This window comes from Dermacentor albipictus, chromosome 9, assembly GCF_038994185.2.
Source record: "Dermacentor albipictus isolate Rhodes 1998 colony chromosome 9, USDA_Dalb.pri_finalv2, whole genome shotgun sequence".
Classification (NCBI taxonomy): Eukaryota; Metazoa; Arthropoda; class Arachnida; order Ixodida; family Ixodidae; genus Dermacentor; species Dermacentor albipictus.
This window is the reverse complement of record NC_091829.1, coordinates 41,181,859-41,205,128: the sequence shown is the minus strand read 5'-3', so window position 1 is coordinate 41,205,128 and position 23,270 is coordinate 41,181,859. Positions and strand designations below refer to the sequence as shown.

The 23,270-nt window shown below is 49.0% G+C and overlaps 1 protein-coding gene and 1 long non-coding RNA gene across 2 annotated transcripts in view; one reads left to right on the top strand and one right to left on the bottom strand.

Annotated features, from left to right (window-relative positions):
- Positions 1-23,270, top strand: part of LOC135916493 (uncharacterized) — a 188,095-nt gene that overhangs the window by 65,463 nt on the left and 99,362 nt on the right. The gene's annotated exons all lie outside the window — the stretch shown is intronic.
- Positions 11,920-19,738, bottom strand: LOC139049641 (uncharacterized). The gene is made up of 3 exons (XR_011508451.1): positions 19,543-19,738; positions 18,998-19,090; positions 11,920-12,082 (listed from the first exon to the last, which is right to left on the bottom strand). It is a non-coding gene; the product is annotated as an uncharacterized lncRNA (long non-coding RNA).

Genomic DNA, 23,270 nt, shown 5'->3' with positions numbered 1-23,270 from the left:
CTCTGGTGGAGTGGTCGAGCACGCTCTTCGGTTATTATGCGATGCTTTGCGACTGGCATTTGTCGAATCCTTAATGACGTTGAAAAGCACTCTTTGTATCGTCGAAGTAAACTTCTGAGCTGTTGCTTAATCATGGGGAGACTTGGATTTATGTCGAAGTCTGGTTCGGGAACTACGGTTGTCGGGATAGATGCGGCAGAATCCGTGAGGACAAATGCATTGCTGGTTTCCAGAACTTCCCCGATGTATGCGATTGTCGTGCCCTTGTTGATGTGCTTGAACTCCTGGCTGAAATTTGGCAGCAACACTTTCGTCTTTCCACCGTGCACTTGAGCGATTCCTCTTGCGACGCAAATTTCGCGATCGAGCAGTAGACGTTGGTCGCCTTCGATGACGCCGTCTACCTCATCAGGTGTCTCGGTGCCGACCGAAATAATGCTGGAGCGCGGCGGGATGCTCACTTGATCTTGGAGCACACTCAAGGCGTGGTGACTCCGAGTACTCTCCGGCAACATCGCTTGATCTTCCGACAGCGTTATCAATTTTGACTTCAGGTCTATGATTGCGCCGTGTTGGTTAAGGAAGTCCATGCGGAGAATGACGTCTCGTGAACACTGTTGGAGGATAACAAAGGTGGCAGGGTAAGTCCGGTCGTGAATGGTAATTCTTGCTGTGCACATTCCAGTCGGCGTTATGAAGTATCCTCCAGTGGTCCGACTTTGAGGTCCTTCCCATGTAGTATTAACTTTCTTCAACTGGGCGGCCATGTGTCCACTCATAATGGGGTAATCAACCCTTGTTTCGATTAGGCAGTGACTGCGTGGCCGTTGACAAGCACGTCGAGGTCGGTGGTGCTTCGTCTTGCATTACAGTTCGGTCTTGGTGTCGGATTACGGCTGCCTCGCATTGACCTGTGGCTGGTATGTGACGTCGTCAGGTCGTCTTTTGTCGTCGTATTCTTTGCTTCCACACCTTATCGGTACGGCGGCGTGTCGGTATGTCGTCGAGGTAGTTTCTTGTTTCTTCGGCGTCTTCGTCGGCGGTGGAGGATCTTCATCAGTTCGATGAACCGCAACCGCACCTCCATTGGTTGCTGCTTTTAGCTTTCCGGATATAAGCTCGCTGACCGGCCCCGGGCTGGGTCGTGTATGGTCGGCGCTGCGGAGACAGGTAGCGGCCTGGTGTCAGCGAACGGGACGGTCGTCGAGAGCTCCACTGAGTGGCGGCGAGCTAGTTGGCGATATCGCGAGGTCATTCGCCAATCTGTGGTCGCGGCGCGTTAACTGCGAAACCTCGCAGTCCCATCTTCCAGTATGGGCATCGGCGGTACACATGGCCGGCTTCTCCGTAGCGATAGCAAAGTGGACGGTGGTAGGGGACGCGCCAAACGTCAGTCTTGCTTGGAACGCCGTGTGAAATGACGGGTTGGCGTGCTGGCGGCGGGTGTGGTGGTGGACGACGGAAGTGTGTCGTCACTGGGCCCTGCCGTGGGCGCGGAGGGGGAACGTGACTGTGGGCTACAGCGACCTATGTCATCGCTTGCGGCTGAGGCTGCGGCAATTCAGGGGCTACTCCGAGTTGTTGTTGGAGCTCCTCACGTACGGCGTCGGCAATCGAAGCCATTTGAGGCTGTGATGATGGGAACAGCTTCTGTAGCTCGGCCCGCACGACCGCTCGGATAGTCTCGCGCAGGTCTTCGGTGGCCAGTGACTGAACTCCCGCGTAGTTTGTCGAGTTAGTGCGGCGGTTGAATTGCCGGTTCCGCATTTCTAGTGTCCGCTCGATGCTGGTGGCCTCGCAAAGAAACTCGTCGACGGTCTTAGGTGGGCTCCGTACCATTCCGGCGAAAAGTTCCTCCTTTACCCCATGCATGAGTATGCGGACTTTCTTCTCCTCGGGCATTTAGGGTCGGCGTGGAGAGATAGACGGCTCATTTCCTCCGTGAAGATCGCGGTTGTCTCATTAGGTAGCTGCACACGGGTTTCTAATAGCACTTGGACTCGTTCTCGGCGTACAACACTTGCGAATGTGTGCAGGAAGCCGCTTCGGAACAGGTCGCAGATCGTTCCGGTGGTTTCTCGGTTCTTGAACAATGTCCTGGCATCGTCTTCCAATGCGAAGAAGAGATGTCGCAGTTTGTCGTCGCTGTTCCAGCTGTTAAATGTAGCGACTCCCTCATACGTCTCAAGCCAGCTTTCCAGGTCCTCGAACGTTGAACCACGGAACGTCGGATGCTCCCTGGGCTGCTGCAGCACGATCGGGGACGCTGGGGCTGCCATTGGGGTGGACTTTGTGGCGATCTTCCTGGTCGTCTCGGACAAAAGTCCGTGCTCCGAGGCAGTCCTTGCAGCCTGCGGCTAAACCTCTGGTTCTTGGCGACGTTTGTGTTGTCTTCCGCGTGCGGGCTTGGGTCACGGCTTTGTGAGGCGTCCGGTACATGAAGGCAAAGCACCTCTACCAGATGTCACGTGGTAGCGACGTTAAAGAACACAGTAGCCATAATGTGAAAGACAAAACTAGTTTTATTGGGCGAATTTGTGCCCACAAAGGCTACACTTACAGCACAACGAGAGTGGCGAACACAGTCGATGATCGTTGAAAATCTGCTCAGCTGGTCAAGCGCGTCGGCTTTTATAGATCAAACGTCCGGAGTAATCAGTCCAGAGTAATCGCTGGGACACACATGCCTTCCACAAAGTTCTATGCCATTCGCATCGCACTTACATTCAATCAGATTACACAAGGTTCGGCGACAACAGAAAGCGGATAGAAGCATCGATAACATTCTAGAAACTTCCGATGAATTTAGACGCGTCCTGCGCTGAGCGATAAGATATCGTGGACGGTAAAAGGGCTCACCCGTAAAAACACCAGTTCGCGTGTCAATATTAAGAGTGGAAGGTGACTTTTTTTTTCTTACCTTAGAGGCGTACGTGACTGCTTGTGTGGCTGCTAAGAAAAAGAAGCTGCTAATCTGGGTTCTTCGGCTTTTTTTTGTTCGCAGCACTCGAGAACCAAAGACGACCAGGCAGGTAGCTGCTCTGTGGCCGTTTGCACCGGTGCCGCGTCTCCCAGACTCCGTTCAACTTATCAATAAAACAATTCCTGCCTGAAGCAATTTGTGCTGTATATATATATATATATATATATATATATATATATATATATATATATATATATATATATATATGTGTGTGTGTGTGTGTGTGTGTGTGTGTGTGTGTGTGAGAGAGAGAGATAGGGAGAGTGTGTGTTTGTGCTTCCAGGAGTAGGAGTGTGGACAAGCGTGCAGCCTACAAACCGTAGAAATAACCCGCCGTGGTTGCTCAGTGGCTGTGGTGTTGGGCTGCTGAGCAAGAGGTCGCGCGATCGAATCACGGCCACGGTGGCCGATTTAGATGGGGCAAAATGCGAAAACACCCGTGTACTTAGATTTAGGTGCACGTTCAATCATCCAGCTGGCCGAAATTTCCGGAGTCCTGCACTACGGCGTGCCTCATAAAGTGGTTTCGGCACGTGAAACCCGATAATTTTTAAACCGTAGAATTACACACCGTACTACAGAGATCATGTAATGGCAATTACAGATCTACAGAGGACATGTTATGAGGAGGGAAGATAACCGATGGTCATTAAGGGTTACGGACTGGATCCCAAGGGAAGGGAAGCGTAGCAGGGGGCGGCAGAAAGTTAGGTGGGCGGATGAGATTAAGAAGTTTGCAGGCACGGCATGGCCACAATTAGTACATGACCGGGGTTGTTGGAGAAGCATGGGAGAGGCCTTTGCCCTGCAGTGGGCGCAACCAGGCTGATGATGATGATGATGATGATGATGATGATGATGATGACTACAGAGATCCAAAAAACGCAAGTTTCAGTAAGAAATTGCCCATAGGAAGAGAACGAAGGGTTAGAGAATACGCCCCGTCTTAAATAAGCATGCCGGTTTACTAGCAGATCTGTCCTCCTGTGATATGGAAGTGACGCTACTCTTGGTTAGTAGGGCGTATGGGATGCAAACCAAAGTGTCCCAAAGTGATTTCGAATGGCGGATTTTTGAAACTTGAATACTCTTTAGGGCCTTGACTATGGTTGGATGGTAGAGCGCCGCGTATGCAAGAACACCGGCTTTTTCGTTGACACCAATGCGCCGATGTGGGAGGGAACCCACTGAAACTATACTGTGAAGCTTTTGTTGCTGCGTTCTTTCACGAGGGCTAGTGATTTGCGCGGGAACTTGATGGACGGTAAGCCATGGTAGAGGTGTTGCAGCACTGCCTTCGGGTCCGTGAGCAGAGCCACATTCTCTGGAGGCAAAGTCTTGAGTTTTCGCAGAGCAGCGGCAATTGCCACGCCTCCCACAACTGTCGACAAGGCTATACAGTCCGAACGTCCAGACCAATCTCAGAGAGGAAATATAGAATGCAGCTGGACATCTGTCTTCGTCTGCTTTTACAGAGCCATCTGTGTGCACTTGTAGGTGACTGGGATATGTCGTGCTCAAATGTTCCAGAACTAGTGACTTGTCTTCTCCAGATGGAATGCAGCTCTTTGAATGCAATCGTGGTGCACATAAGTTGCCTGTGATATCTTCGAAGGTCCAAGGTGAGTCTACACTTTCTCTCTGTCTCCAGCACCGCAATCCTAAGACGTGTTTAGAAGCTATACAGAGAAAGGGCCTTCGACTGTGCCTGGGAGGCACTCAGCCGACATCGAACAAAAAAGTGCTCTATGAGGCTGAGTCACGCCCTCTGCGACTTTAAGATTCCCAGTCTCTCGTAACCCAGCTACAACGTTTGAGAGACTGTTCACCCTGCGAAGCTCTTTTAAAGAATTGGTTGTGGCTAAATGATTTCTGCATCATTGTTGCCGCTCACGTGCACGGCTTTTAATTCATACTTTCGGTTTATTTCTGCAAATCCCGACAAAAGGAGAAGCGTATCAGAAGCACCAACAGCGGCTACCTCAACTGAATATATATATATATATATATATATATATATATATATATATATATATATATATATATATATATATAGTCATATCATAGGAAGCCAACCAACACTGAAACCAAGGACAACATAGGGGAAATTACTTGTGCTTAATAAATGAAATAAAGAAACGATAAATTAATGGAAATTAAAGTGGATGAGAAAACTTGCCGCAGGTGGGAACCGAACCCACAACCTTCGCATTTGTGGGTTCGGTTCCCACCTACGGCAAGTTGTTTTTTCATCCACTTTCATTTCCATTAATTTATCTTTTCTTTATTTCATTTATTAAGCACAAGTAATTTCCCCTATGTTGTCCTTGGTTTCAGTGTTTGTTGGCTTCTTGCGATATGACGAATAAAAATCGGGCCCCTCGGTTAACCCCCTTTCTTCTCGTTTATATATATATATATATATATATATATATATATATATATATATATATATATATATATATATATATATATATATGCTTGATAAACTGCGATAAACTTGCTCGATAAACTGCGGGTGAAGCCCAATGGTTGGGGGTGTTAGATATGGAGCTGTTTCCTGCGCCTACTTCAAGTTCCCCAAACCACTTCGAATCGCTGCAGAGCAAATTGAGGAATGCAGAAGCAAGGACGCCACATTCCTGAGGCAGGACACTTGAAAACAAGTTCGTACGCTGCCGGTGGAGCTATTCAATGCTTGAGTTTACCAGAAAGCGAGGGGATAGCACGGCATTGTTGGAAGTAAAGTGGGTGCGAGACCAAGACGGCGGTAATGCGCCGTGACAGCCAGACGTGCCGGGAAGGCCCAAGCGTACCTCTTTATCGCCTTTGAAGAAGACAATTGCTACCGCTGAGGGGCCGTAGCACCGGGAGCAGGTGAGCCCTCGTTCTCCTCCTTGGAAGAAGCGCATTGCAAGTCTGCGAGGCAAGATCGCAGGGGGATCAAGTGATCAAGAGAGGAGGACCAAGCGCCGACTCTCTTCGCCGGGTATGACACCATCGCACGGGCGCCTACCATTGGCTGAAAATGTCGTCATCTGAGCGGACTCTCCCATTGGCCAAACATGACGCGACTTCGAGTCCTCGAAGGGTTTAAAAGAAGCATTCCAGAGAGACCAGAGCATTCCCTAATTCCCTGATTGCCCTCTCTCGAACTTCTTGCCGCGGGCCGCAGCGTCCGAGTTGCTGTCGGCCCCTAATGACTGTACGACTGTTACTTGTCTCTCACCTCCTTGTAAATAATGTAAAATAAATCCTCCCAAGTTTGGTTTTCATCCCGAAGTCCGTCCTTCAACCCGTACAGGGGGTAGATGAGCGTGCAATGCACCAACAGTATGCAGCCACGCTGGTCAACAACGACCCAGCCACATGAGTGAGTGAGTGAATAAACTTTTATTTGGTCCAGCAAAGCGCGATAAAACGCCAACCCGGCTAATCCCACGACGGGACTGACACGATGGGCCAGGATTTGGTCCTCAAAGACGGGACTTCGCCGGAACGCTTCCCACTCTTCCTTGGTGAACTTCGGGCCCAGCAACCCGCACTCCCAGAGCATATGAGACAACGTTGCTACTTCACCACAGGCCACGCAAGCACAATTCGGATAAATCTCGGGATATATGCTATTAAGGGACGCCGGATTTGGGTACGAGTTCGTTTGCAGAAGTCTTAGTCTGACCGCCTGCGGCCTGCTTAACTTGGAGTGAGGCGCGGGGAAAACCCTTCTCTCTAAGTAGAAGAATTTTGTGATTTCATTGTGTGTGAGAGGAGCGTCTCTGTGTCCGGGGAGAGAGTCGCCCGATCCGAGGGCAGCGCGGCCGGTAAAGCCACGCGCAGCCTCATGGGAAGACTCGTTGAGGTTCCGAGGAACCCCCTCAATTCCCCCACCATGTGCAGGGAACCAAAGGATCGAGTGCATGGAGGTGTTGCCGTGTTTGGCGCCTTTCAAAATTTGAACTACCTGCCGGGCTACCCGGCCTTTCTGGAATGCCTCGATGGCGGCTTTCGAGTCGCTATACACCCTGTCTCTCCGACCGTCTTGCATGGCGAGTGCAATGGACACTTCCTCGGCCACCCCTGGGTTCGTCATCCGGACGGTAGCACAGTTGATAACTTTGCCCAGCGTGTCAACGACGAAAACCGCAAAAGCCTTGCCGTCTTGGTATGCAGCTGCGTCCACGAAGCTTGCTGCGATTTTTCCCTGTTTACTTGCTTTAGTATATTCAATGCTCTTGCCTTGCGACGACCTGTGTTGTGAGCGGCATGAACGTTGCGGGGCGAAGGGGCGACCACAATCTTCTCGCCTATTTCTCTGGGGATTTGGGTGTCTTCAGCCAAGTTCTTGTTTGGTGCGAGTCCGATCTCCTCGAGGATACGCCTGCCAGCCGGCGCGGTGGACAGCCGATTTAGCTGGGCCCGTTCCTGAGCCTCGGCTATTTCCTCCATGGTGTTGTGTATGCCAAGCCGAAGGAGGTCCTCTGTATGCGTTCTGACGGGCAGCCCGAGGGCTCTCTTGAAGAATTTTCTAATGAGCGCATTAAGCTTTTCCAGCTTGGCTCTGAGCCAGTTGTGCATGGCCACCGTGCAGGTGAAGTGACACAGCACAAAGGCGTTTATGAGCCGAAGCAGGTTGTCCTCCTTGAGGCCACGATGCCTGTTCGTGACCCTTCGGACAAGGCGAAAAGCATTGTCGGTTTTCGCAGTTATCTTGCGTAACGCAGTGCCGTTGCCACCGCGTGATTCTGTAAACATACCCAGGACTCTGATGGTGTCGACCCTGGGTATCGGGTCACCGCTCCGAGTGAATAGGTGAATGTCACTTTCCGGCACCGGTTTCCAGCCCTTTGGTCTGCGGCCTTTTTCTTTTCTATAAACGAGAAGCTCAGATTTGGTCGGGGAGCATCTGAGTCCGGTCGGTAGCAGGTACTGCTCCGTGACGTCTACCGCCTCTTGCATGGCGCTTTCCATTTGCCCTTCGCTACCGCCGGTGCACCAGATGGTGATGTCTGCGTAGATGGTGTGTTTGATACCTTCAACTTGGGTCAGATTCCTCGAGAGGCCGATCAAGCAGATGTTGAAGAGAGCAGGAGAAATGACCGAGCCTTGCGGCGTGCCCCGTGAGCCCAGGAGCACGTCGTCGCAGACAAAGTCGCCGATCCGCAGCTTCGCCTTCCTCCGCGTCAGGAACGAATGGACGTAGTTATATAATCTGGGGCCCAGCTCGACGTCTGCCATGGAGGCCAGAATGTATTCGTGGAGAACGTTGTTAAACGCTTTCTCGAGGTCGAGTCCGAGAAGGGCCCTGGTGTCTCTGGTACTGCCGTCGATGATTTCATGTTTGATCATCTTCATGGCGTCCTGCGACGAGATGCCGGCACGAAGCCAATCATGTTGTGAGTATAGATGTTGTTCTCTTCGAGATATCTGTTTAGTCTGTTGAGGACGACATGCTCCGTCACTTTCCCAACGCAGGAGGTGAGAGAGATCGGTCGGAGGTTGCGCACGTTCGGAGCCTTACCGGGTTTGGGGATGAGGACGACGTTGGCGGTCTTCCATTGCTCTGGGACGCTGCCGTTATTCCACGTCTCGTTGATCTTCTCGGTGAGGTATGCGATCGAACCGTCGTCAAGGTTCCGCAGCATCTTGTTGGTGATTCTGTCGGCACCTGGCGCACACTTCCCCTTGAGCGCGAAAATGGCTTGCCTAATTTACCCCATGGCAAAGTCTTCGTCCAATTCCGGAGGGCTTGGGCCGAGGTAGTCGGGAAACTGGTCTTCCTCGTTTCCACGCTTTATGTGAAGGTATTTCTCCATGAGCTTGGCAACCAGCTCGTCCCCGGAACAGGATGTGGTACCTTCGTGAAGGGCTCTGGCGAGCGTGTGTCTCTGACTGGATATGGTGCTGCCCTCGTGGAGGAGATGTTTAAGCATGCCCCAGGACTTGCCGTTGTGCCTTATACTTTGAACATATGGTTAGAGTCATAATGAAGGTGCTGCGAAACTCTCGCATGTGCCTTATACTTTGAACATATGGTTAGAGTCATAATGAAGGTGCTGCGAAACTCTCGCACCAGTCCGTTTAAGTCTTTCCACGTAGTTGAGAGTTTCAAATGAATTGAGTTTCAGCACTGAGGCAGCCCTCACGCTCATCTGCTTCTATGGTTGAATCAGGCCCCCGACGAGGAGGTCGAGAATGACTTTATGCGGAACACCATGCCCATGGCCGAACACTTGCTGCGTGTCGACCATGACGTCTCGGAACGGCCGAGATGCCAGGCACGCCAACATACATACACGTGTTGCAAGGGCGGATGGGCAAAGTGTCGCTTTCACGCTCCGTTCTGGCCGATGCTAAGAACGAAGGTACTCACTCCGCTGCAGCCGCCAGCCGACGATGAGGCCGAGTTGAAGCGATACCGCTTTCTCAAGAATAAACAAGAAACGTTCCACATGGCTTTGGGCACTACGTAGTATCGGTCGTTTGAGCTGTTCTGGAAATACCACGGGATACGTGGGTATGACGAGCACGAGGAGGTGATTCGCAGCGGGTTGGCCAGGCTTATGCTGCTGCTCAAGAGGGGGTTAGACCAGACTAAGGTGAACCCGTTCAACCCCTGGATAGCTTCTGTGCTCAAATGTAACATGGATCTGCAGGTCATATTTCATGTTTACGCCTGTTCGTCATACGTCGTGCAGTACGTCAACAAGGGTAACCGCGGTGTTTCCAACTTAGGCAGAGCCGTCAAGCCGTTGATCGACGAACATCCTGTGGCTCAACTGTCGTTTGAAACCGCAATGCAACAGCTCGGAGTAAAGATGCTGAACGCCATCGAAATGTCGGCGCAGCAAGCGGCTTGGTTTCTTCTGCGGTTTGACATTTGTCAAACGAGTCGTGACGTCACTTACGTAAACACTCACTTGCCGGAGGAACGCCATCCGAGCCGAAGACGAAGGCTGACATAAAGGAAGAGAGGCTGCTACCTACCATTTGTGACATTTGGCGCAAGAGTCCCGTCGAACGATACGAAGAACGGCTGCCTGAAATGGAGGCACTCACGCACGGCCGAATTCATGGTGGAGTAGAATCCAGTGAGACTGAAGAAGCGACAGAAACCGGCGATTCTCAGATGCCGAAACTATAGCGTGGACGATCCGGTTAACTGTAAGCGCGAACACATTGTCATTTCTCTGCAAGCGAGAAAAGGAAAACAACCCCAGCAATTCCGGACACCACCCTTAGTTCAGCGCTTTTACACCACGTGGCGCACGGACATTCAAGATTCATGATTCGCCCACAACGACGCATGCAGTGCACTGAACGAAAACAAAATTCCCATAAGGAAAGTAACATTATGCGACAGCGGGTGTCGCATAAGCAAAAACTCTTTTTTGTCACTGCAGTGCTCGCAATCCGAAAAGCAGATTTTCAAAGAATAATGCAAGCTTGCTAAATGGTGGTGATTTCAGGTTATGCAGACACAGGCTTGGCGTCCTTAGTCTCGGATAGCCTCGGCTTACACTTTTGCGTGCAGGCGCCCTGTTGTCGCGTCATGGTTCACTGCCATAGGCATCGATTCCTTTTTACTGCGAAGCTGGAGAGCACTACCGCCTAAAGAAATTTTCGTGTCGTTGTAAGCAAAAAATTACCCATACGTGGGCCGATGCTGAAGATAGTGCAATGCCGGCCCGACCCGCGGTGGAGGTGAAGTAGGCGTTAAGCACTCCCCATACGTGGGCCGATGCCGAAGATAATGCAATGCCGGGCCGACCCGCGGCGGATGTGGAGTTCGCCTTTAAGGGGCCCACATACACAGCTCCGCTGGTCATCCTTCTTCACACAGTTGAAAGGAACTGATATTTTTTTTTCTTTCTTTCGTTTCTTTTTTTGCTAGGTAACGCGTGCGAGCCGAGTAGCCTTTCTTAGAGTTTGGTAAGCTACGGGAGTAAGGGCAGAAATCCATGTTTAATTGATTTCTCCACTTGTTGCGCGGCAGATCTTTGTGTAGCGTATAGCGCCGTTCATTATTGCGGGACATCTTGTGTGACATTCGGAAAATGTCGGGCGCTGGGACAAGGATAGTGTCGCGATTTCATTTTGTTCATATTTACTTCCTCGCCTCGAGATTACATATGCAGTACCGACAAATACTGTAACTATAGGGTTGCGCCCATTGCGAGCAGTAGTCCCTAAGAATGAAACAGAGTCTACGATAAGGAATCCTTATGTATTCGTGCATACTTGAATAGCGTCTTGAATGCGACACCAGGTGGAAGCCGCAAGCGCGAGGACCTTTTCAGGGGAGATCTGATGACGCTTAACCGCCCATAGCAACACGCGGATTATGATAAACGTCGTTGTGGGGTGCTCTAGACAATTTTAACACCATCTTGGGGTTCTTCGAAGTGTACCCAAAGCGAGATACGCGAGCGTTCGGACTAAAACGCAGCCTCCACGACTGGGGATCGCGCCTGGGACATAGCAATCACGAATACAGGGCTATAGCCACTGTGTCGACGCAGCTGGTAGCTTTTGAAATGGCAAGTTCACTGCGAGATCAGACAAGGTCACGCGTGCGCCGCGGCGCGCCTGCATGTATCAGTATTCTCTCGAGTGTTATCAATAGTTCCGTATTCTAATTACCGAAGCGTTTTCCAATCTGGACTTTTGTACTTTTGTGAAAATATGAATTTCTACTTTCTTAAGATCACGCAGGCACCAGCGATTACTCTGAAACCTTCGACAAGTCATGTATAATAAGCCGGCTGGCTATATATACATGACCCGCCGAGCAGATTTTCGTTGTGCTTGATTGTTACTTGTTGCGCAATACTTCTGTCCATCTGCAACGTGCCACACGAGACAGATTGTCCGCGCCAGCCAATAAACGACTTAACGAAAACACTTATGGAGCTGCGCTCAAACTTCGCATTAGGGATTACGGCGATCGTCGGTGAATTTTTTTTTATTCCGCTTCTTCTTTATTGACCTTTCCCACTGAAAGTGTGTTTTTCTTCATTCAAACGAGCTCCTTGAAAGAAAGTTGGACATCATCTGCAGAGATTCTTCAGGCTTGCTCATGGCAACCATGTGGCCGGCGCCCTGGAGCGATGAAGTAGTAGTTCAGGCAACAAATGCAACACTGCAGTTCCATCCGATATTTGCAAATTTCAATTGATTTCTTTGATCACCGCGTCAAAAAAGATCTCCCTGTCCTTCGATTATATGTTCTTAGTAACCCGAGTATAACTGAATTCCAAGTTTCCAGCTTCAAGTTTCACAGTCATTGCTTCATTCATTAGTGGTACATATATGCAGTAGAAGTTATACAGAAAGACGTCCCAAAGTTATAAACTCCAGCGGGACCTCTTGTTCTTAGATAATATATAAATAAAAACGCGTCAATTGCAGTTATGAACAAAGAACGGATAACACAATTTCTTCCGTTATAAAGCAATAATACTTATGGCAACACACCACAACATAAAAAAATGTACATAATAAGCAACATAAAAATACTTCAAAGAAGAGATGCAGTTTAGAAGGTATTAATAGAAGCTCCCAGTGAACGTTGGTATGACGATAATGTAGGTGAGGATTTCACATCAGCAGACAGATTATTCCACACTTTCACACTAGCAAAAGCAACCGTTAGTTCGCCATAGTTGCTGCGCGATTTTGCAAGTAAAAGGTTATTTTGTAAAGAGAACCTGATATTGTTAGGATTGGCAAGACTATTCCTGCCAATGATATAATGTAATTGTCGGTTTTTAAGAAGGCGGTAGATAACGATGCTGTGGTTGTACCAGATAATTTTATTTATTGTGAGGATACTTAGCTCAGTGAAGATGGGGGTAACATGAGCGTTATACGCAGCCGAAGCGATGATACGGACAACATTATTTTGGATATACTGCAAGGCAGCTATATGACAGCGATATGCAAGACCCCAAGAACTGATACAGTAATTTAAATGGCTATAAATAAAGGCATAATACAATGTCAGGAGAGTGTGCTTTTAACACGACAGCTTTAAAAAGGTCGTGTCGCAGAAAAGCCGGTGTCGTCGGCGTCCGTGACGCTGGCCGTGAGCAAAAAAACGGCGGAAGGCAATTCATAAATAAAAACTTACAAGATCGGCTGGGTGGGAATCGAACCAGCGTCTCCGGAGAGTGAGACGGAGACGCTACCACTCAGCCATGAGTTTTTTTCTTTATTGCCTGACTTTGACAAAGAAAGAACAGCAATAGCAATACAAAAAAACAAAACAAAATATACAGGATGCAATGATCACGTCGTATTGACATAATCAGCCTGGTAGGGGGCTGGCTTCGTCACATTAAAATTCATTTAGAGCCATCAATGGCTCCACCCTTGACATCCACTCGGGAGTATCCCCACCGGCCTTCAAAATCTCAACACACCGATGCACAGTTTCACGGAAATAAATTCGCGTATGTCGTGCGTCGGAATCGCAGTAGTATCCTGCCATTCAGGGAGCGCCAAATACTGTGGAGGCAATCAACATTAATAAATCAAATGGAAAACCATCCTCGTTAGTAATGGGTAACTACCGTATTCCAGAGGGTCGAGGGGAAATTGTTTCTTTAACGTTCTTGGTAGTACGTCCCCCCCCCCCCAAAAAAATACCCCTCCCCAACAACGAAGAAAAACGTGATCTATCGTTTCTGGTTGGTTGCAGATAAGGCAGTGAGATCCCCATGGAAGAAATAAGCATTTTTCCTGCAAAAACATTTTTACTGGCAACGTTACAGTGTTTAAATTAAAAAAACGTTTTAACTCCTGGCGCAACTTGTATTTTCTTTACTCTCTTTAACACGGCCCTACCAGGGCCTCCACTGTACAAGGCTCTGTACATGGGCTACGGCAGAACAACGTCACACAAATCCTTGTACAATTTTTCCTTTTTCACAGTAGATAAATATTCATTTGAAAACCTCGTTGCAAGGAATCGTACACTTGCGACAACTTCTCTGAAATCTCCAAAAATGCCTCCCGTGAGTGTTTCGGTTGAAACAACAAAGTCTGACAACGCGCGCCCGAGCCTTGCTTGGCATGCGGTGCGCAAAAAAGTATCGCTGACGTCGCGAAGGAAACTAAATCTGTTAACGATCTGCCGCAAAAAAAAAAAGGTGTCCCAGGCCCAAACCACCATTCTTGACTCCTCTGAACAAATTCGTTCGGCTGCACCTTTCCCATTGCGCAGCCCATACGAAAATGGCGAAAATTCGATGAACCTTCTGTACATTGAGCCTTGCACAATGTAACACTTGCATTACCTACCACAGCCGACTAATAAAGAACAGATTGCACACGGTGGCTCTAGCGAAAATCGATAAGTTTGTTCCTTTCCACCTTTCCACGTGTATCATGCGTCTGCGCTGTCCAATATGTCGCGCTATCAAGATAGCATTCTAGAGGTACTCCCAAGTTCTTCATTGGGGTCATAACCCAGGACACGTTTACAAAGCGGTCGGGCGTCGATTGCCACTCTCCGTGCCAGAGCCCTAGCGATTTGGCTCAGCTCACTCTGCTGCCTGTGACTTGGGAGAAGTTCTCTGCACATTTAACAGCCTCCGATACACCTTCCCTACTGGTTGAAAAAACCGACACATCATCCGCATATGCCAATACCTTGACTTAATAGCCAAGAATTGTCTCTTTTTCACAATGTTTAAGCACATCGCCTCTGTGTAGAGGCAAAACAAAAGAGGGCTCAGGCGCTGCAGGCTTTTGGAGGCCCCCAGACTCTGGTTAACGATCAATCTCGCCGTGCAGTTCCGATACGCCAGGGCGACTCCCTCGCGAATAACAGAACCAACAATAACATGGCCTAGTATGCAAAGCAAAATTTCATGCGCGACACAGTCGAAAGCTTTTTCAAGGTCTCGTTGCAAGATGGCCAGGCGGCTCTTTGTAATATCGCAGCACTACAGCACGCATCTTGCTTTGTGAATATTAGACGTAATAGATCATCCCTTGATCCCGCACGGTCGATGCGGTCCAACGATTTCCCGGATTACTGATTGTTCTCTTCGCGCTAAAACTTTCATATAAATATTGCAATCCACATTTGTACAAAGCGGGACAAATGCGCCTCTAGTGAATGCGGTGTTGCCTTAGACACGTGCCGTAGAAAGTTATACTGCGGTGTATATCAGTTTTTGTGAGCATGTAAATTACAGAAGTCGTAGTTAAACGCGTAGTGAAGTACGTTTCCGCTACATTTCTTCTGCGCTTGGCGCACACGCAGAGCCATCTTGCGGCAAATGCAGAAGACCCCCTCGCAATGTACGGCGCTGCCCCGACAGCTGGCGTGCGACTCGCCCGCTTCTCCCCTTCGTCTCGTTTGAGCGCATTAGGGCCGTGCGGTGACCGGTGCGAGGATTCCCCAATACCCTTGCGTTTAATAAGTTTTCTCGCTCTCTCCCCTTCCAACTTCCAGCGTGCGTATCTCGAACAGTTGTGTTTAGACGACGCGGCTCCCCTTTCCGCTCACAGCGCCATTCATAGGTGCAGCGTCCGATGCGGGACGCCTCTGACGTGATCGCTGCGCTATAGCGCGTCTGATGGGAAAGCGTCCCCTGCGATGTGTGCCGTGCAGCTGGCGAGGAGTCATGCGTATGCGTGGTGTTCTCAAGCGAGATAGAGGACGATCCCATCGAGGCGTCAGCCCCATGATCGCGTCCGCCTTCGTGGCGCGTCGCGGTCCGGCTGTCCGTGCCGATCACGACGTTTGGGTCGCGTAGATTGTTTCTCCCTCCGAGACACCAAGTTTTTCTGTTCGTTCCGCTTGCTCAGGCGCACGTTTCGTCTTTGTGTGGCTCAAGACCACGCCGAGCGAATGAGCGGGCAGTGCGAACGGGATGCGATAACGCTATCGCGTTCCACTCTTGAAGGCGAAGCTTAAGAGTCTTCCAAGTTTTTAAAGTAGTATCTGTCCTCTAAAAGCAACCCGATACTACACCAGTCTGTAAAAAGGTTCTTCCCTGTCCATTGTTGGAAAGATGCTTAATCTTCGCCTTTAAGATTGGAACGCGATAGCATTCAAAGATGTCTGACTGGTTCTCACGCTTCCCGGCAACTACAGCATATGTAGCCTTAATGTTTACCCTGAAACGCTGGCGGCGAACGCTATGCACGGAGGCGAGCTTTATGGTAGGAACGCGGCGTCTTGCGTGGGCCGGTCCTGCAGGTCGTGCACAGCCACGCCAAAAACTTGTATCATCTTCAGGTTTCTGTCGTTGTTTTTCGCTTCTAATATTAACGCGATAGCGTTAAGGAGCTCGTGTCGCAGAAAAGCCGGTGTCGTCGGCGTCGGTGTCGGCGTCGGGTGTCGGCGTCGGTGTCGGCGTTTGCGGCGTTGACCGTGAGCGATAAATCACGGCAGGCGCTTCATAAAAAAAAGCAACTTCCAAGATTGGCCCGGTGGGAATCGAACCAGGGTCTCCGGAGTGTGAGACGGAGACGCTACCACTCAGCCACGAGTTCGATGCTTCCAAGCGGTGCAAACGCGCCTCTAGTGATTGTGGTGTTGCCTTCGAAACGAGCCGTGGAAAGTTATACTGCGGTGTATATCGGTAATTATGAACATGTAACGTACAGAAGTCACAATTACACGAGTTGCGAAGTGCGTTTCCGCAGCATTTATTCTGCGCTTTCCGCACACGCAGAGCCATCTTGCGGCAAACACAGAAGACCCCCTCCTCTCAATGTACGGCGCTGCCCCGACAGGAGGCGCGCCGCGCGCGCATTGGGACCGCTGCCAGGCGCGTCGCGGGACTCCCTCTCCCCTGACGACGCTTCGCCGTGCTCCCGGTTTAGATTACTATCTATCTCTCTGCCCGTGCCGATCATGACGTTTGGCTGGCGTAGATCGTTTCCCCTCCGAGACACCGAGTTCTTTGGTTCGTTCCGTTCGCTCAGGCGCACGTTTCGTTGCCGCGCCAAACGCTGCGTTGCTCGACGCTCACCGCGTGATAGGTGGGCGCATTGTCTTATACCCCTTGGCGGGTCGACGGGAACGCTGTCGCGTCCCACTCTTGAAGGCGAAGCTTAAGCGTCCTCCAATTTTTCAGTCTGTAGATTTATTATGAAACACAGGCGCTGTCGGTGTTAGTGATTTTAGTGATATAATGTTGTGGCAATATAACCTCCATATACCGCATGTCATATAGCAAGGCGTGGAGTATACATGTATCTAGATATATGCGGAAATGTTCGTTAACGGACGCCGACGCTGACACCGCATTTTCTGCGACACGGAGCCCATAGCGCTATCGCGATAAGGAATGTCAAGCATTACTATTTGTTAAGGACTTGTAAATCGGCACCGTCTCGTACAAATGACGCTTGCATAAGTGCATGAAGCGCAGCGTAACATCACGTTTACTAAAATATAAAATATTGCCAGCAATCCCACACGACCTCCAGCGGCAGGTTTAATACAAGGCTCAATGCAGATTCTGGTGTACAGAAAAAGTCCGCCTCACGCTATGTAGAATAACATTTCATCATAGAAAGTACAGGCACATCCCACCCTTTCGCCTAAAAATCTAAAATACAGTGAAAGGGAGAAGTGCGTTTGTTTAGTGATTTTTCTAAGCTGTATCGAAAAGAACAATCAATTTGGTCTCTAAATTGCACACGCCAGGAATCACCCGGCCTCAATATGGTGTAAAGCGCAAGGTGCTTTAAATTTAAACGCTTCAACCGACACGGGACCACCAAAAGAGCGGAGACTGCATACCTGGATTTCTACCTCCCTTTCACAGAGCACAAAATCTCCTCACATAATCTTCTCGCATTTTTTTATTTACAAGCCCAAAGAGGCTTAAAGATTAGCGGTGCATTATGGCGGCCGTGGAGTGTCACCGTTTTTCGTATAAAGCACGTCGTCGCTTTCTGTAGAAGCTCTGTAGAAGTTCTCTAAAATCTGCCTGCCCAAGTATGTAGCTCATCAGTCCAAGAAACTGTATAATAGTAGTAAATACCGAAAAGACATTTAAGGGGACTGGTTTATAAGAATAAAGTATACTTTCAAACCTTCATTTTCGTTAGTTTTGCTTTAACAGCTTGATTAACAAAGCACAAAAAAGCGCTCAACCTTGGAACGTATTTTGCGACCATTACTTTCGCTGACAGCGCCGCCTCGGTGATAGTATTGCCATCAGGTGCACGCTCATTGGCTCGTTGTGAAAAATCACATGACGCAGTGTGCAACCAGCCAATCAGCTCATCTGATTTTGCTGTTACAGCCAATCAGCGCGTGCCAATGGCAAAGGCGTAGCCAAGGCGACAGTATCGCCGAAACTGATCGTTGCAGATTCCCAGAATGATCCCAGAAGGATCCCAGCGCATGTAACTCCGTGTGACGTCACTAATCTAAAAATGTTTTCCCACATTTCTTCGTTGTGTAGGATTGAAGTTTGCGAAAGCTTTCGAGTTCATTCTTTGGCTCTTTCAGAATATAAAGAAATCAATTTTTTTCGATGAAATATTACGTACGCACCTGAAATTCATGACATGACGTCGAGTCTGGTGCGGAAACTTCAAGGTGGCGCCATCAATGGTCTTTGAGTGTTTCGTGCGTTAGCAAGCCTTCTCTTACGATGACTGTCTCTTTTCTGGTATTGTAGGGGGGTAATTTACTAACACAGCTAATCTTCATTTTCTATTTTGTGCCTTTCTAAGGCACAACCGCCTATTATCCTCACCATATTGCCACGCATTGTGTAGCTGCCTACGCCTGCGTTTATCACCCTGTCGCACTAAACATCGTCCGCGTTTTCGTGAAGCCTCAGGGCAAGGAATATTAGCGATAGCAGAATTCCTTAACTGCTTCTTGTTAGGCTGTGTTCTACCTAACACAGCTGCGAATGACGGCTTTTCTTTGGGCGCTCCAGCCTCGCGAGGTATCACAGGACCTGATCGACACAACTCCCAAAACGATTCAATCACTGCGCCAATATAATACATTGTAAAAAAAAAAACTACCTTCACGGTGACGAAAGTGATATCCTTGGCGAAGGTCTGCACGAAGCCAGCGATAATGGATGCAGCGTGCCACATCTTGTATTCAGATGTGGACTGCCAAAGAAGAAAAAAATGAGACGCGCAAGGCAAAGTCACACATAAATAAATGAAACTAATAGTTGAACGTTTTATAATGCGAAGGTTGGGAAAGGTAATGCTCGTCGACTGAAACGCGATACTCTTACAGCATGGTGGCCTGTACTTCACCACAGGTGGGCGCTGGGGACAGAGAGCTGATGCATCTTTTTGGACACGTGAAAAGCGAGACTCGCTTCGATGCATCGTGACGGCATTCGGTCCACTCAGCCATCTCCCAGCAAACAATGGTGGCGCCAAAAAACGAGGCGGCCGCCATGCTGTGAGAGTATCGCGTTTTAATCGCCGAGCACTGGACGGGCACTGGAAGCCGTTGTTTTTACAAAGTTTTTTCTTTTGCATTCATACTTCTGTGGCCACTATGCCAAGTTAACAGCTCCGCGATAAGTACTGTAAAAAAAAACACTCACTCGTCCTCCGGACCCTGCGCAAGTGGATGGCCGGCGAAGCTGTTAGAAAACCGCTCAAATGCCGTCGGTGAGGATAGGAGACGTTTTGTTGTTCTGCCTAGTCTTAGCATGACACCGAGGTTGAGCATTACGGTTTCGCACTCTTCGACGCTCGTCGTATTCACGCTGCCCTTCGGCAATCTTAACTTTGCGTGCCCTACCCATAGCGGTCTTGCAATGAACTGAATAACTTGCTAGGCGGGTCTCCCTTTTATATATGAAGTTTGGTGACATCACTCACTCATTCGTACGCTGCTCTTGCCCCTTTCCCACCGGAGCAGCTGATGCAGCCGTAATCTTCACCGGCAAACACACGCGGGCACAAGAAACGTGCCTCGCAATGTTCACAGGCGTCTTATCATCCATCATACGGTTTTTGAGGTTTGTTTTGTGCTTTATTTTATTTAAATAAATACTGAGCCATGTGTTGGATCCCTGATTCCAAAGGAGATGTGCACATTTTCCTACTCCTTTTTTTTCTGAGAGACACGAAGAATCCCGACCAACTAAAGGCTAACAGCTTCGCTGTAAAACTATTTGAAACCAAATAATGCTTCCTTCCAATCGTGAGGTAACCTGTGGCATTTAATAAGAGCGTTCAAAACTTCCAGCAAGAAACGTTTCTGTTTTGTAAAGCGATGAACGGAGCTAGTTTGTGGACATGCATGATTTTGTTGCGCTTAGCATTATACTTACGGAAGAACTTCAAGAACGAACATGAAAGAACAAGTGCGTTTCGAGTTCTTTTATGTTCGTTCTTCATATTCTTCTGTCAGCATAATACTAAGTGCAATACAATCATGAAACCTTTGAGGTTCCTGAAAATAGAGCACTCAGTAGAAACCACAGTACAAGCACTGTATAAACGACAGGCGGCTTTGAAGGTTTCTTTTCGTCGCTTAAGAATCTTAGGATAACTTAAGAGGAAACTTGAACTCAGCGCCAACTAAGTTTTTTTTTTGTTTTTTACAGAAGCAAAAATCTTGGGTGCCTGTCCTCACAGTTCATTAGCCCAGAGAGCAGTTCGAGAGCTGATCATTGGAATTAATTTGGCACGTGGCAACTTCGCATACTTAAAAGCACTAACTTGAAATTGAAATTCTCATATCATCAACCAAGGCACAAAGCACATTATGCCAGCATTTCACATTTCGAAAATTTATTCCTGCCTACTACTCAATTTAATATACTCTATCAAGTTTTCACGTTTATATCAACTGCACAACCCCCTTTTCCCATGTACACCTGCCGCCCCCCTCGTCTGCGCACGTCACCCTCCTATATATATATATATATATATACATATATATGTGATAGACAGAGACAGAAATAACGTCAATGCTGAGTTCCGTCTTATCTAAACCTTGCATTTCAGGGCCGCCGATTCTGCAGCCTTGCACATTCCGTCGGCTTTTTGAAGAGTAGAAGGACAATGGCGCTGCCCCACCCTTAACTGATTGGCTTGCAATCCAGGAGCTAGAGACGGCTGCACACTAACACATACCTCACAATACACACTCTGAGCAAAATACAGCCGCCCCAATACGATGACTGCTGTTCTTGGTGTGGCGATACACCAACCCTCAAACACATCACTTGGCATTCCAAACGAAGACCAGCAGAGGGTAACTCACCCCTCGTCGCACGCAACGACATCGAAAGGCCGTGGGAGGTTTGACTCGCCGGCCAGGACCTGGGAAGCCGGCAGGCAACCTTGGACCAGGCCGAACGAGCCGCTAGAGCGAGTGTGGCCCTGGAATAGGGATTCCGCCCGCCCGAATGTTATTCCACTGTTTAAATAAAATGTTTATTTCTCCCCCTCCTTTTCGATCTCGAGAGCTGTACCTCAAGCGATGATGCCCTCCCTCAGTACACGACGCAGCATAATCCTTCGCTTTATCGGCTACCCCAGCCGCCCCGTCAGTGGTAGACCCTTAGGGAGCATTACTGACGTGTCCGTCATTGCCTTTCGTCGCCGTGGTTTTCCTTTCCTACCCTAAGCCTGCTTCGAAGCGAGCCCATGTTCGCTGTGCTCGCACGGAAGTGACCGCCGTTCTTTAGGGGAATGACAGTCCTCAACAACTTTTCCGCTTTGGCTAGTTTCTATGCTACCCCTTCCGGTGCTTCTGTTCACACTTGAGTTAGTGTGCTAGCTTTCCAACCTGATTCGCTAGCTCATAACGTTCCTGCGTTAGGCACTCTAGTCGTAGCGGTAGCACACGCATCGTACACACACAATCAGCCCCATCTGCCTCGGCCTATCGACTCAAGCCGCGTTTCTCCGAACAGGTGGGGACAATTGCACTCCGTGCAATGCACGATAGGGATCCTCTTCTGCCCCATTACTTTTACTGACATCGACGTGTAAAATAACACTGCTTCCCCAAAAATTATTCGGTAGGCTGTGCTTGGACTCAGCCACAGTACGGTACGTGAAAAGTCTTGCTGCTCAGGGCGTATTGGCGCTAGGATACAGAAACGACGGAATGAATTACGCCAGCGACATTTGTTCACAGTTTGTGAACCTTGTATGGTTAACTTGTGACACAGCTAGTGTGGGTCCTATAGACTTGCAATCGTGCTCGTTTCCGATTCGTAGTGGGCCCGCCGAAATTAATGGCGGTGGGTGCAAGTGGCCATCCCTCTGTCTCGCTACCCGAGTCTCGCCGCGTCATTTGACGACCTTACGTGTTGATCTCCGGGGCGCCTTAACTGAACGACAGTCAAATTTCAGATTTGCAGAGCTTGCAACTCGTGATAAGCACAGGTTGTGCTTATCATACTGCTGCACTGCTATGCTATACTATAGTGGGCATCGAAGAAAACGTTCAATAAGCTCGCCCTTCCTTAACTGTCTCTCTATTACGGCCATTTTCAGGTTTGCGGCACCAGCAGCTTTGGATATACCGAAAACTTCCAGTACACGCCAAATCACGTCACCGGATTTACATTCGACAAGGAGCATGGCTTTACGATGACGTTCGAGACGGAAGAATCTCTCGAAAAAAAAATTAACCCGCCCACCGTGTTTTTGGCGTATCTACAGGATCCTAGCGTGCCTACCGCGAGCCTACTCCTTTTTCGAGTTGCAACATAGCTTAAAATGGACACTAGACAAAAAGAGAAAAATAAAAGACAGCAGATTTGTGAGAACTTCTAGAAACGCCAGCGCAGTTGCATGAAACCCAACTTTGCGGGATTTGGCAAAACATATCTGCCATATTCAGCGTCCCTGTGCTTTGAGTTGTAGATTAATTTGCCCTCGCGCTGCAATTTGCTACCCCGACCGGTCAGTTAAAGCACTGGTCCCGGCTTCGAATCCCGTACTAGGACGAATTTTTCCTCAACTAAGAAGCGCTGTTTCTGAGAAACCCCTATGGGTTTCGTTCGTAGTTTCGTGCTACATTCTGATGGATGACAATTTTCCCCGTCGAAAGCACATTTAATTTGCGCCCTGTAACCTTTCGAAACAAAGTACCCATCCGAACGGAATATTCACGCGCTTGTTGAAACCAACGAGGACTTTATTGCGGCGAGGCCCTATACACAACTATACTGCCGAGCACGCCACCTACAGGCGGGAGATTCACGTACTCGGACGTGGCGAAGGTGCTTGACGTAAAATAATATAATAAATGCGTAAGCCAAGAGGCTCTTGCTTGTTATTATCAGTGAATCCCAACGAGCCC